We start from the raw sequence: 14,167 nt of genomic DNA, 5'->3' as shown, positions 1-14,167 counted from the left end.
TAAATGCATACCAAGTGATTCTGCAGCTAATGACAAGCAGGCAGGGATATTTTAGAGGAGGTGCACGGACATGAAGGGGTGGGTAAAAGCTTGGTGCAGCAAAAATTGGAGGAGAGCATTACAGATGGGGGTTCTGTTATGAGCAAACATGAAAAGGTGAGAATGGAGAATTAACCTGGGGTTTGAGAAAGCCAATGAGAAGAATGGCCAGATAAGCCTGGAGAATCAGGGAGACTTTCCCCTGGAAGGATGACATAAGGCCATGAGAAGCAGAGAGGAGTGGAAAGGCACATGGTACAAGCTGGTTTTTTAGGCTGTGTGCAGACAGCTTACCCAGTGGGCAGTTATAAGCACCAGCAAAGTAGTGCTCTCCTAAAGAGAGAAAGGTTTAGCTTTGAGGAATTAATGAAGAATTTTACAGTTGGGAAATCTACCAAGAGACTCTTTTTACTTCAGCATACTATATATATTCTGTTTTGAAGTGAAGTCTTGAGTTTAGTTTGAACCATATGTAAATAAGCAGAACCACAGCCGTTTTTAGGACTTCAGTCCTCTGCAGATCGTAGGCCTTTGAGACTGCAGGATGGGATCATCCCTGTGTCCTCTGGCTACACATACGGCACGATGATAGTGGACCATTTCCAGTCTGTGGACATGAGCAAATTAACTGCCTCTGCTTCCTTCTTGGTGGCGCTCCCAAACTCTTGCTTTGCATAATTAGCTGATCATTTACATCCTCATTAAGAGCTTACCAGTCAAAATGGTGATCAGGGGCGCCTGGGTGGCTAAGTCAAACATCCAACTCAACTCAGGTCATGATCTCGCAGTTCGTGAGATCAGGTGAATTCAACCCCTGTGTTGGGGTCTGTGCTGACAGCTCAGAGTGTGGAGCTTGCTTCAGAGTCTGTGTCTCCTTGGGACACCTGGGTGGCTCAGCTGGTTAAGCGTCTGACTTCGGCTCAGGCCATGATTTGTGAGTTGAAACCCCACGTCTGGCTCTGTGCTGACAGCTGAGCCTGGAGCCTGCTTTAGATTCTGTGTCTCCCTCTCTCTCTGCACCTCCCCCACTCACACTCTGTCTCTCTCTCTCTTTCTCAAAAATAAACAATAAAAATTTAATTTAAAAAAAGACTGTCTCCTTCTCTCTCTTCCCCTCCCCCACTCATGCTCTGTCTCTCTCTCAAAAATAAATAAACATTAAAAAAAAGTAATAAAGGCTCATTAAAAACTCAAACAATACAGAATTGAGTACAATTAACATTGAAAGAACTTCCTTCCTTCCTGCTTGATCCTATCCTAAGAGGGAACCTCTGGAACAGTTCCGGTATTTCCCCCCTTCTAGACAAGGACTTTTTTGTATTTGTGAATTTCGGCCAGCTTTAAAAATAGGCTCCCCGGATGGTTTCCCAGATGAGGCGATTTATCGGATTAGGAAAAACCCCTGTCCAATGTGCCATCTCTCCAAATAATTTTCTCATTATGCCATTTTATGGCTGAAATCCCATCATTAACGATTCACTTCTTTGGCTTAGTGGTTTGTCCCTTCTTTAGATGCAAATACCTCATACAAGACATACCCTTTAAGTCCTAACAGTCCTTGTGAGAATGAGTTTATTTAAATGAAGTCATTCTGGGGGCGCCTGTGTGGCTCAGTCGGTGGAGCGTCCGACTTCGGCTCAGGTCCTGATCTCACGGTTTGTGAGTTCAAGCTCCGCGTTGGGCTTGGTGCTGATAGCTCGGAGCCTGGAGCCTGCTTCGGATTCTGTGTCTCCTTCTCTCTCTGCCCATCTCCTGCTTGTGCTCTGTCTCTCTCTGTGTCTCAAAGATAAATAAATGTTTAAAAAAAATGAAGTCATACCCTCACTCTGCTCTTTTATATCATCATCCGCTTTGTTCATGATCACAATTTGCAATCATTTGTTTGACCACTGACTCAAGTTCCGTGAAGACAAGGATGGCTTGTGTCTTCTTACCTACCCACTTCCTAGGGCTCAGTGACACAGGATGTGCTCAATAAACGTTTGATTGGCTGGAAGACCTTGTTATACTGCAATCAGTCATGAGACCTAAGGGTGCTGGAACGTGATGGAGGGCCAAAAAAGTGCCATGGGAGAGGGCGAGGCTGCCTCCCAGGCCCGGTCCTAGGCTGGTGCACACTGCTTGGGACCGACAGCTTGCTTCCCATGGCTCCCGCTTCGATGGGTGGCTGTGTGGTTGTTAAATCATTTGAATGTCATTCCTGGGGCCACAACAGAACTTTGCTGAACCTCTTCGGTCTCGTCAGTCACTATCCACCCTGTGAATGAAAACTCTCTGAACTGATTTTTTAAAGCCTGAGAAAGTAGAAAATCAAAGCAGGATAGGAGTTATCTGTTTTGGTTGGATTCTCTGTTTTGTTTGTTTTTTGTTTTGTTTTGTTTTGTTTGAGTGAGTCCCAAAAGCTGTTCCCCCCCCCACTTTTTTCTTTTTAACAGCTGTATAAACATCCCCTCCCCCAAAAAAGTCATGGGAACAGGGTGTGGGTGAAGGATCATATTTGTAGGGATCTGCTGTTTGCAAAAATACATCCAGAAAGCTGGCAACATCCGTGCACCTTTTATTCCAGGTGTGCCCATCAAATTCATTGACCATGTTAACACTTGCCTCTAATGGCAGTCAGTGCAAAGGGAATTTCAGAATTAAGAATAGGAAAGCTTCGTAAATGTAAAACTAATACAACATTGCATGTCAACTATTGAAGTAAAAATTAAAAACAAAACAAAACAGGAGAATAGCAAAGCTTCCAGAGTAGAAAAAGTGGACTTGACTTAGTAGAACTTCTATGTAAGCCTCTTAGTGGCAGCATTTATCACCATTTATAATTGTATATTTATTGTTCGTTTGATGGTTTGTGTAGCATCTATCCCCCCTTCCAGTCTATAAGCTCCCTCTGGGGAATGCTGTCTGGTTCTGCTTGTCACGACGTGCCCAGTTCCTAACACGGTGCTTGGCATAGAGCATGTGCTCAGAGACATCTGTCCCATGAATGAATACATGGCACCTCATTCAGTTGGGATGTCCTATTCCAATGTGAATGGATTTTTCAAAATTGCTTAGCTTCTTAGTCTGACATAGGACAGTTTCTATTTTTTGTCTGAGTAGCCTTCTAGCAAAGCTTTCAGCCTTTTTTTCTCACTTAAAAAAAAATCTGTGTTATAGGGGACTTAGTTTTTTCTTATGAATGGGGTCAACTGTAGATAATTAGTGACTGTTGTAATAGAGGCAGTAGGAAGAGATTGTTCCATAATATTCTCTTAATGAGAAAATAGTAAAACTAAACTCAAGTGGTCTATGGGTATTTTTTTTTTACTTGTATCACCATTGTCATCGTCGTCGTCGTCAAGAGGATGATCCCTTTTTCAATTTTAATTTAATGAGAATGGATCTTTGCAGCCACTGAGACCACATGTTTACTATTAAGGAAACCACTTCCTTTAACCTAAGTCACACCTCTTTGCACGCCATGCAGACGTAAAGAGAACTGAGTTCTTGTGGGGGTGGGAGAGGAAAGAGTGCAGACAGGACTGTGTAGGACACTCAGGGGGATGAGGCTGGAGAGGACTCCAGAATTTGTTGGAGGCGAGGCTTGTATGAGGAGGCAAAAGAGGTCAGGATGAGTGTATTTACAGACTCCTAAAACAGAGCAATTGTTGATACCAGCTGCAATACATCTACAGCCCTTCGTGTTGTCATGGTTAATGTGTTTTCTACCCAAAACCGTACACTCCCCACATTGTGAGTATAAAGCCAGAGTTATTCTTAGACATTCCTTCCTGGCAGAGAGCAAGGAGGTCCCGGAGTTGCTATGCCTCTCTGGCAAATCTATCTAGAATAGCATGTATGCCTTTGATCCTCAGGGCTTAAGATGGATAGAGGGGAAAAGTGAGTATAATGAAAAAGGTCACCGATTCTCTAAGGTGGAGATGCAACGGACTAAATCCAACAGCGTTTGGCAAATGAAAAGCACATAAGAAGATGCTGTAAGGAATAAACTGTGGGAAGCGAATGATGAAAAGACAAGAAGGATGTTCTTGAGTTTGGACTGGCTAATTTTCAAAACTTACTGATGATCCAGAGACCCAGGAAAATCCTAGACAGAAGTGTGTTTCAGACTCCATGATGTTGAGTGTCGGGCTGTTTATGGTGTACCTTCTGTGTGATACTCTCCTCCGCAGATGCTTCCTGTAAGGAAGTAGAATGCCTCACAGACAACCCATTCCAGGGAATCGGAAGTGCTGTCGTGTGCAGTTGAAACACATGATTAGCACAGGGGTAGCAGGGATCAGACTTGGTTAAGGATATGCTGCTATGGCAGTGATATCATTTCATAGCTGATGAGCCCTGCAGGGCCAGCAGAGGATCCAGCGTTATTCTTAGACATTCCTTCCTGGCGGAGAGCAAGGAGGTCCCAGAGTTGCTACACCTCTCTGGAAAGTCTGTCTAGAATAGCATGTATGTCTTTGATCCTCAGGTCTTAATATGGATAGAGAGAAAAAATGAGTACACTGTTAATAACAGTGTGCACTTCACCGCATGTACTCCTATTAATACTCTATGTAGTGCTAACCAAGCTTCCTCCTTTTCATATGATACTTCATTTGATTCTCAGTTTTCCTGTAGATACTGTTATCTACTTAAATTAGAACAATGTGAGGCATAGGTAGAAATTGGAGGGCGGGAACATGGAATAGCCAAGGTATTTCTTCTTTGGATAACCGTCTCCCGGAGTAGCTGTTCCTCGTCTGGTTCTAGCTCCTACTTGCCAGTCCCTTCTTCCATTGGCCAAGCTCCCTATTGACCTACCACGGTTCTGCTTCCTGTTCTGGTCCTCAGAAGCTCCCCACTCCTGAGCTCTGCTGTCATCACTACCCTCTCTTGGTCCCGTCAGCTGTACAACCAGAAGAGCTTCCAACCACTGATGCCCCAGGGTTGGTTCCTCATTCCCACTTTGGCTGTCCAGCTATTCCAAAGACTTTGTTACCAGCTCCATATATTCAGTCCTCTCTGAACTACCAGGTATTGCTTGACCCTGAGTGATATATAGTAAACTGATTTTATTATGTTCAAGGTAGATACTATTTTTCCAGATGATTTTGGAAGGAGTATCACAGAGAACAGCTGTTTATTCCTGAAGCCGGCGGCTGGAGGGTGGGGGTGGGGGTAGAGAGAGAGATTGATTTAGTTCAAGGAACTGACTTATGTGGGGGCTGGCAAATCTGAAACCAATAAGACAGACCACTGAGAAGGACAGGCTGGACCACTGAGAGAGTTGCAGGCTGGACCTGAAGCTGCACTCCACGGGTGGACCACTTCTTCCTCTGAGAAACTTCAGTCTTGCTGATAAGGCCTTTCAACTGATTGGATGGGGCCCACCCAGATTGTCAAGGATAATCTCCTTTTTTCCCATCATGGGGAACACTCGCAGGCTAGGCCTAGTGAGTGTAGTGTGGGGTTTCCCAGGAAGGAAAGCAGGGCATACTGGAGCCCTCAGGGTGTGCTTCGTGGTTTTGGGTGTGTTGGCGAGAGTAAGGTCGGTCCACGTGGAGGGGCAGGAGGAAGATGGGTTGCGATGTGCTGAGCATCAGAGGCATCTCAGAGGACAGTACTGATTATAGACCTAAACCACTTCTACAAATAACTTTCACAGCAGCACGTTGATGAGTGTTTAATTGAGTAGATGGATAGCATAACCTTGCTGTGTTGACACATAAAACTAACCATCACAGCAGAGAAGAGCAAGAAGTGGGACAGAAAGCAAACAGACAGACAAGTGATTCACTGTGTGGTGAACACACACACACGGGTACAAATAAGCAATATGAGTACAAGTATGTGACTCATGGTGGTGAGGGCAGTTTCAACCACTTGGTAGAATCCAAACCCTGTCTGCAACAGCTACAGGGATCTAGCTCTCAGGTCACTCCCTTTGAGACCAATGCCCTGCTGTCTAATAGTCTTGGTAAAAGCCGAGGACTCTTGTCTGGTTCCCTAAACATTCTAGACTCTCCTACCTTCAATCCAATATGAACTTCTTACCAAAAATGTGGACTCTCTTGAGTAACTCATTGGCTTCTGCTTCAGTCCAATCTTTCATTAAATTAAACACACTCACACACATACACACACACACGCACACACACACACACACACACACACAGTAGTCCTCCCTTTTCCATGGGGGGATCTGTTCCACAACCCCCACTAAGATGCCTGAAACTACAGATAGTACCAAACCCTATAGAAACTGTTTTTTCCTATAAACACATACCTATGATAACATTTAATTTAAAAATTAGGCACAGTTTCTCAAGTTCCACATGAGTGAAAACATGATATCTGGGGCATTGAGAAGGGCACTTGTTGGGATGAGCACTGGGTGTTGTATGTAAGCGATGAATCACAGGACTCTAACCCCGAAAGCAAGAGCACGCTGTATACACTGTATGTTAGCTAACTTGATAATAAATTATATTAAAAAATAAAAATTAAAAAAGTAGGCATAGTAAGGGATTAACAACAACTAATAATAAAATAGAACAATTATAACAATATTCTGGAACAAAAGTTCTGTGAATATGATTTCTCTCTCTCTCAAAATACTATATTGTCCTGTACTCTTATTGTCTGGTACTATGTCCCTCTTCTTGTGACGTGAGATGAGAAAATGCCCATGTGATGAGCTGAAGCAAGGGGCATGACGCGGGCACTGTGACCTAGTGTCAGACTATTATTATTTGACCTCTGACAACACTTCAGGAGAGCCAGCTACTTCTGGACTGCAGTTGATCACAGGTAACTGATGCCACAGAGAGTGAAACTGCAAACAAGGGGGGAACTACTGGATACACAAACACACACAAAGCACCTGCTCTGTGCCAGACTTGTCCTGGGTGTTAGGGCTACAACAGTGAACGAAACAGACGGTGGCTGTGTTTATGGAGCTTACAGAGTGGTCAGGACTGGCCACACAATTTCTGAAACCTACCGCCAAGTAAAACCGTGGGGCCCCTCGTTCAAAAATTATTAAGAATTTCAAGACAGCGTTAGAAAACATGTAAACCAAACATGAGGCCCTTCTAAACACAGGCCTCTTGCCCCTGAAGCTGGCCTAGAGTCCAGTGATCTGGTCTTGAGCAACTACTCAGCAGAAATATGAGCTTCCTGGTCCTCTGCTTCCAATGGGGAAGAACATAGAGGGAAACTATTCTCTAACTGCGGTCTTCTTCCAGGGAGGGATTTTCCTGTTATAATATATTACTACTTGGTCTTTCCTAGACCATACCAAGCATTCTAAGTGTTGGGGATCCAGCTTCCTTTGTGTGTCCACCAGTAACAAACAAGAGAGAATTGTGGCATAACAAACACTAAAGTATAGTTGTGTAAACTGGGTATGGGACTCAAGATCTCTGACTTTTTTTTTAATTTTTTAAAATGATTTTTTATTTATTTTTGACACAGAGAGAGACAGAACATGAGCAGGGGAGGGGCAGAGAGAGAGGGATACACAGAATCCAAAGCAGGCTCCAGACTTCGAGCTGTCAGCACAGAGCCTGATGTGGGGCTCGAATTCACAGACTGTGAGATCATGACCTGAGCTGACGTCAGATGACGACTGAGCCACCTAGGTGGCCCTCAAGATCTCTGACTTCTATAGTGAGGATAGGAATTGCATACCTCACAGGATTGTTTAAGGATTAAATAAGATAATGCTTATAAAGTAATGCCTGTTGTGGGGCGCCTGGGTGGCGCAGTCGGTTAAGTGTCCGACTTCAGCCAGGTCACGATCTCGCGGTCCCTGAGTTCGAGCCCCGCGTCGGGCTCTGGGCTGATGGCTCAGAGCCTGGAGCCTGTTTCCGATTCTGTGTCTCCCTCTCTCTCTGCCCCTCCTCCGTTCATGCTCTGTTTCTCTCTGTCCCCCAAAAATAAATAAACGTTGAAAAAAAAATTTTTTTTTTAAATAAAGTAATGCCTGTTGTTTGGTAAATACTTACAAATGTAAATATCATTATTATTAAAGCAACTTAAACACACTGAAGTTATAAGAAACCATAGCCTCAATTGCAAAATACATACTCAGATCCACCAAGGAGATAATGTACCATATGTTTAAATTAAAATTCAAAGAAATTCTTACAAAGAAAACTCTTTATATCTAGTGCTGGAATACTCATTCAATAAAATGTGGGTGTTACCACAGAGCGAAGTTGGAGCTACAGGAGAAGAGTTAAATGAAAACATACAGCTCATTCCAGTAGGAATAATGCTGAGACGGGCATGAGCGTTTAAAATTCTTTTTTAATGTTTATTTATTTTTGAGAGAGGGAGACAGACCGCAAGCAGGGAAAGGGCAGAAAGAGAGGAATACACAGAATCCGAGCTGTCAACACAGAGCCCAATGCGGGGCTTGAACCCTCACACTGAGGGCTCATAACCTGATGCTTAACTGACTAAGCCACCCAGGCGCCTCTAGGCATGAGGGTTTAATTTGAGGGTCAGTGCTAGGACCAGTCTATAAAAAACAATCTTTATCTATGAGGCCAAGAAAAGCAAAAGGGAATGAGCTTCAAGTTTGGGGGACACACAAAAGTCCAGGTTGTTGCCTGAGTGGGAAGCACTGGCTAAACATGGAAAGCATTAGTGAAAAGTAGCTAATGGGGTAGAGCTAGCGCCATGAGCTCCGCCTTGGAAAGAAGTAAGGGATCCTGCTACAAGTTGAGAAAGGCACACAGAGAGAGTGGGATGTGAGGGATCAGAAGGGAGAGAAGCGAGAATAATGTAGATCAGATTCTTGCCACAGGGCCAGCATCTCTGTCAGCATCACAGCCAATTCTGTGGATTGCTGGATGCCTTCCCCACCTTTCTTCCGCCAGCCTTCTTCTTCAGCCATCCCACATGGCCAAAAAAAAAAAAAAAAAAAAAAAAAAAAATCAAGGGCTCAGATAAAGTCATGGGACACAACCCTATAAAGGGCATGAATTCATGACCTTGTTACGGAAAACATTTACGGTGGTTCCTGGATGCACGTGCAGTACAACCAGGACACGGGACCTAAAACAGGAGGTAATGGAGATACAGAAACAGTTCTAATGAGACCAGGTCTACTGTGCAGGATCGAAGGGGTTATTTTGTTCCCTGGTTCAGCTGTTGGCCTAGTCTTTGCGGTCCAGGCACAGGAGAGACAACTCTCACCAAAAGTCTTCTGAGGACCAATGACTGTATGACTGCCTGGCTTAAGAGGAGAGACCCTGGACCATGGGTGTGATGTAAGCATAGCATGTAGGTTTCAGGAAGTTGTGTTTTGTAAAAAACTGTTAGTGGTTTAATACACCTCGGTATGGGGATTAAAGGGTGGCCACACATCGCTGCTGTTCTTTCCTGTGATGTCTGTTTTCCTCTTCAACCAACACACTTGCCCCATAGAGCTGGCAAACATTCTCGGGATGTATTATTTCTGTTCCTAAGCTTTGCCCGTGCCACTACTTTCCTCTTGTACCTTCCTCCTCCTCTTCTGTGACTAGGAGAGTCCCAGCTGCCACTCCAGGACAAATGTCCTCTCCTCCATCACAACCCTCCTTTTAGGAGGCAGCATCAATGTCTCCCTCCTTGGAACTCCCAGAACATTTCCTCTTCCAGCACTTCCAGTCACCTACTCTTATGTGATTGAGATTATGAATCCCTCAGATGTAAGAGTGAAGTCTTAATCATTTTGTAGTCCCTGAAGCCTGACCCCGGCAGGAATTGGGTAAGCGTTTCTTATGTAGTTGAATAAATGGATGGATAGCCATCCATCCATTAAAAGAATTACCATATTATTTTGCAGATTCCAAGTTTTAAAAATATTTGGTAGACTCCAAGCTTGCTGAGTACATATTCTCAAAGACTGTAGATGATTAAATCCAAGTAAATACAGTCCTTTAAAACTTTTTATCCCAGGCTCACTTCGGCAGCACATATACTGAAATCGGAACGATACAGAGAATATTAGCGTAGCCCTTGCGCAAGGATGACCTACAAATTCGTGAAGCGTTCCATATTTTTATGAATGGATAAAGAAGTTGTGGTTTATATACACAATCGAATACTACATGGCAATGAGAAAGAATGAAATATGGCCTTTTGTAGCAACGTGGATGGAACTGGAGAGTGTTGTGCTAAGTGAAATAAGTCATACAGAGAAAGACAGATACCATATGTGTTCACTCTTAGGTGGATCCTGAGAAACTTAACAGAAGACCATGGGGGAGAGGAAGGAAAAAAAAAGTTAGGGAGGGAGCCAAATCATAAGAGACTCTTAAAAACTGAGAATAAACTGAGGGTTGATGGGGGGTGGGAGGGAGAGGGGGGTGGGTGATGGGCATTGAGGAGGGCATCTGTTGGGATGAGCACTGGGTGTTGTATGGAAACCAATTTGACAATAAATTTCATGAAAGATAAACAAATAAAATAAAAAAATAAATAAACATTAAAAATACCTTTTTATCCCTATATTAGAAACATTAAGTAAATGCTTAGTACTTTTGCAAGTGACCCTAATGGATAATTAATATTGTGGAAGCCAAAATTTAGACTAAAAAAAATTCTCCACAGAGCTAGAACCTTGAACTGTCAGAGGACAGCAATTGAACTGTTCCTAATTTCTGTTACATTTTGTAGCATATTTAAATCATATTAACCTATTTTGTTTCTTTATAAGACTTGCCAAAGTTACTTTTTTATATTTGCTGCTTATTTATTCTTCCTTTCCTGACTTGTCCGGGTTTTACTACCATTAAATAGCACCGAGGCACTGAGCACAGTACCCAGCACACAAGTTACACTAAATAAATGTTTATTGAACAAATGAATGTGTTCTGAAAGCAGGACAGGAAAAAAAATGGCAAAAACATTTTTTTCAGAAAGCCACTTTTTTTTTTTTAGGTTCTTAATAGTCTACTATATTTACCGTTTTATATATCTGAAGTTAGATGTCCTACTTAATTAGTATATAGGTAATTTTGTATAAGTAAAAGCCTTTGTAAAAGGTCCAAGATCTCCTGAAAATGTTCATACCTGGACGGATTTCAACACTAGACATGGCACTACATTCGAAACACTGCCTTCTTATGTCTCATTTAGTTCTGCTGGGCTTTCGTAGAACATTCAGATGGCTTTGGAATTTTCCTTGTGGTTCTTTTACTCCAGAAAGGAGCATGTTGGCCACAAATATATTGTGCATTGCAGAAGGGAAATCTGAGGAAGAAAACAGAAGACTGGAAAGAGAAGGGAAAACATGTCGCCCTGTTTTCACAGTTACTTTTCTGCTCAGAAATAACATTTATATTGTCTCCTGTTGGACAGCTACAAAGAGCACACCAGCAGACCTGAAAGAGACCTGTTCAGTGCAGGACATGTCTGTATATGCCATCCAACCAAATGAGTGTCAAGTTGAATATGTAAATAAGCCTAATGGGTGAAGGCAGGTGACATGTCTATGTTGGGATCATTGGCGGGGGGGGGGGGGGGGGGTTGGTGGGGCGGGGGATGACATGAAGGATAATGTGGGTCTCAGAAATAGAATTTTGTAACTGGACACATTGTCACTCCTAATAATTATGGAGTCCTCTTACTTAAAAGAAAAAGAATAGGGGCGCCTGGGTGGCGCAGTCGGTTAAGCGTCCGACTTCAGCCAGGTCACGATCTCGCGGTCCGTGAGTTCGAGCCCCGCGTCGGGCTCTGGGCTGATGGCTCAGAGCCTGGAGCCTGTTTCCGATTCTGTGTCTCCCTCTCTCTCTGCCCCTCGCCCGTTCATGCTCTGTCTCTCTCTGTCCCAAAAATAAATAAACGTTGGAAAAAAAAATTTAAAAAAAAATAATAAAAAAAGAAAAAGAATAGATATCGGATGAGAGGCTAGCAGTCAATCCCATAAAAGTACAAGTGGAACCAAAGAAATTCATGAAAATGGTACATGGGTGACTAAAGTTTGGAAAAACTATCCAGGAAGCACATATTCATGGATGTCACATTAGGAAGAAATGAGGAGAGATAATCCCTGAGCAGAGCCCCTCATAGCTCAGAGGTATACTTGGGCAGACACACCTGTCTTCGGGTCAGCCGATTTCTACAACCAACATTTATCATAGACATGGCTAAATGGTTAAAAAATAAAGGGCTTTGAGCCAGTCAGAATGAGTTGTGTGGGCCAGCGAATCCCGAAGCAGGCTGTGTATCAGAGTCTCCAGAGAAGTTGCAAAAATAGAGATGTGTAGTCTCAATCTCTAGATACCGGGATTCAGTGGATTTGGGATTTAAGAATCTGTATTTTTACCGAGTGCCACAGTGATATCAAGGCAGGGAATCCAAGGGTAGTGGCCTTTAGAAATCACTAGTGGAGAACAAGTGTTGTATACATTATGGTATCATGGCAATGGTAATTAACACTCATTGTAGTTGTTCTCTAGCAATAGTACATGTAAGACTTATTCGGGGTCCTTGCTCTAAGTGCAGGTTCCTGCTGCCACCCCTAGCACTTTTGAATAACTGGGTCTTAGAGCTAGCAGCCCAGCTGATTCTGATGCAGGTTACATGCAGACCAAATTTTGAGAAACCCTCATTTTGAAAATTTGATCTTTGCTGGGCACAGTACTATAAGCCATTTATACACATTATCTGATTCCATCTTCCTAATGGTCTTACGGGAGAGGGACTTTTATTACCCCCATTTTACAGATGAGGAAATTGAAGCATGGGGAAGATAAGTAACTCATTCAAGATCACACTGTGAGTAGCTGAGCTGACATGCAGACCAGAACTGTTTGGCAGCAAGATTTATGTTCTTAATACTACATTGCCTCTTTGCTTCTAGGAGGTCAGAGGAGAAAAAAAAAAAAAAAAAGAATCTTCCTAGTTGGGGCAGTTATGAAGGCATTTAAACTAAAGTAGGATAAGTAGATTTTGGAATTTATCACTTGGTCCTTGGTCACACAAATGTTGAGATATCTCCAAAATAAATTCGTTTTTGCTTTTGTTTGTTTAGTCTTGGAAATTTGATAAATCCAACTGAAAGCAAACATGTTGATATTTCTTTCATAAAGTAAATAGAGTTATGGAGTCTGACATTATTGAATAGCTGTTAGAACCAGGGCATGACTTTAGATAATGCTGACATGGTGTTGAAGCCAGATACTCCCTATGTTTTAACAGTCTTCCTCCTTCAAAGCACTCTTGGCTTTCTCCTTTGAAGGAAAAATAAATGAGAAAATCAACAAAGGAACCCACAGACACACCCTGGGAAAACAAAATGGAAGATGCTGAAGCAGATCCTTTTTTTTTCTTTTAAGAACTTGCTCCTTTTGGATTTAATGATAATGTCAACTGCCTTTCAAAAGATAACTTTTTTACCAAATTATGAAATTTCTGCAGCACATCAGCATCCCTTTAAAGGGCATATTTCCTAGGCATTAGAGAAGTAAAGGCTGTAAGTCAAAGATAACTTGTTTACCAAACAGGGACTGTAATTGAAATGGCCCTTTGGAGTTAATGAAAATATAAAATAGCTTTCCCCACCAGACTGAGAAGAGTCTAATTTAATTATCTGTGAGTGTCACAGATTAGAAGCAGCCTTTCATCCATTTCTGGAAGCTGAATCTGGACAGCTCCCTCCTTGTGAAAAGAACAGGGAATTGGAGCCCTGGGTGGATGAAGAAAGTCCATGAGAGACACATAGATCATGGGTGTCTGGGCTCTTTAAACAATGCTGGATAGTGACAGTTTATAGTGTTTATCTGGGTATGGCTCCAGTCATTCAGAGTTCATCCAGAGTCTATGGAACACACATTATATTCCGGGCATTATGTGGATACCCTGGATACATAGATAAACTATGGAACCATAAGCCCCTCAGGACAGTCATCCCACACAAGATCAGAATTTGCAGAGGGTGATTTTTCAAAAGTTAGGGGGAATAAGTAAGGGGAAGAAATAGGTAGCATGTTAGAGGCAGAGGATTATTATGGAGACCTTTGTCATTTGTGAGAGCTGTGTTTCAGAAACATTGAGAGTCCCCAAATCTTGAAGCCCACTGTATAAAAATTTCTCCAGTAAACTTCAGCTTTCCAAGAGAGATCACTAGCTTATATCTTTCCTTGACCCT

The 14,167-nt window shown here is 42.7% G+C and overlaps 1 protein-coding gene and 1 non-coding gene across 2 annotated transcripts in view; both read left to right on the top strand.

The window, feature by feature from the left end:
• Nucleotides 1–14,167, top strand: part of SNTB1 (syntrophin beta 1) — a 240,483-nt gene that overhangs the window by 180,094 nt on the left and 46,222 nt on the right. The window lies entirely within an intron of this gene.
• LOC121043275 (U6 spliceosomal RNA) lies at nucleotides 9,973–10,077 on the top strand. The gene has a single exon (XR_005796767.1). It is a non-coding gene; the product is annotated as a U6 spliceosomal RNA (small nuclear RNA).

This window comes from Herpailurus yagouaroundi, unplaced genomic scaffold, assembly GCF_014898765.1.
Source record: "Herpailurus yagouaroundi ecotype Mexico unplaced genomic scaffold, PumYag 186, whole genome shotgun sequence".
NCBI lineage: Eukaryota > Metazoa > Chordata > Mammalia > Carnivora > Felidae > Herpailurus > Herpailurus yagouaroundi.
This window is presented reverse-complemented; position numbering and strand designations above follow the sequence as displayed.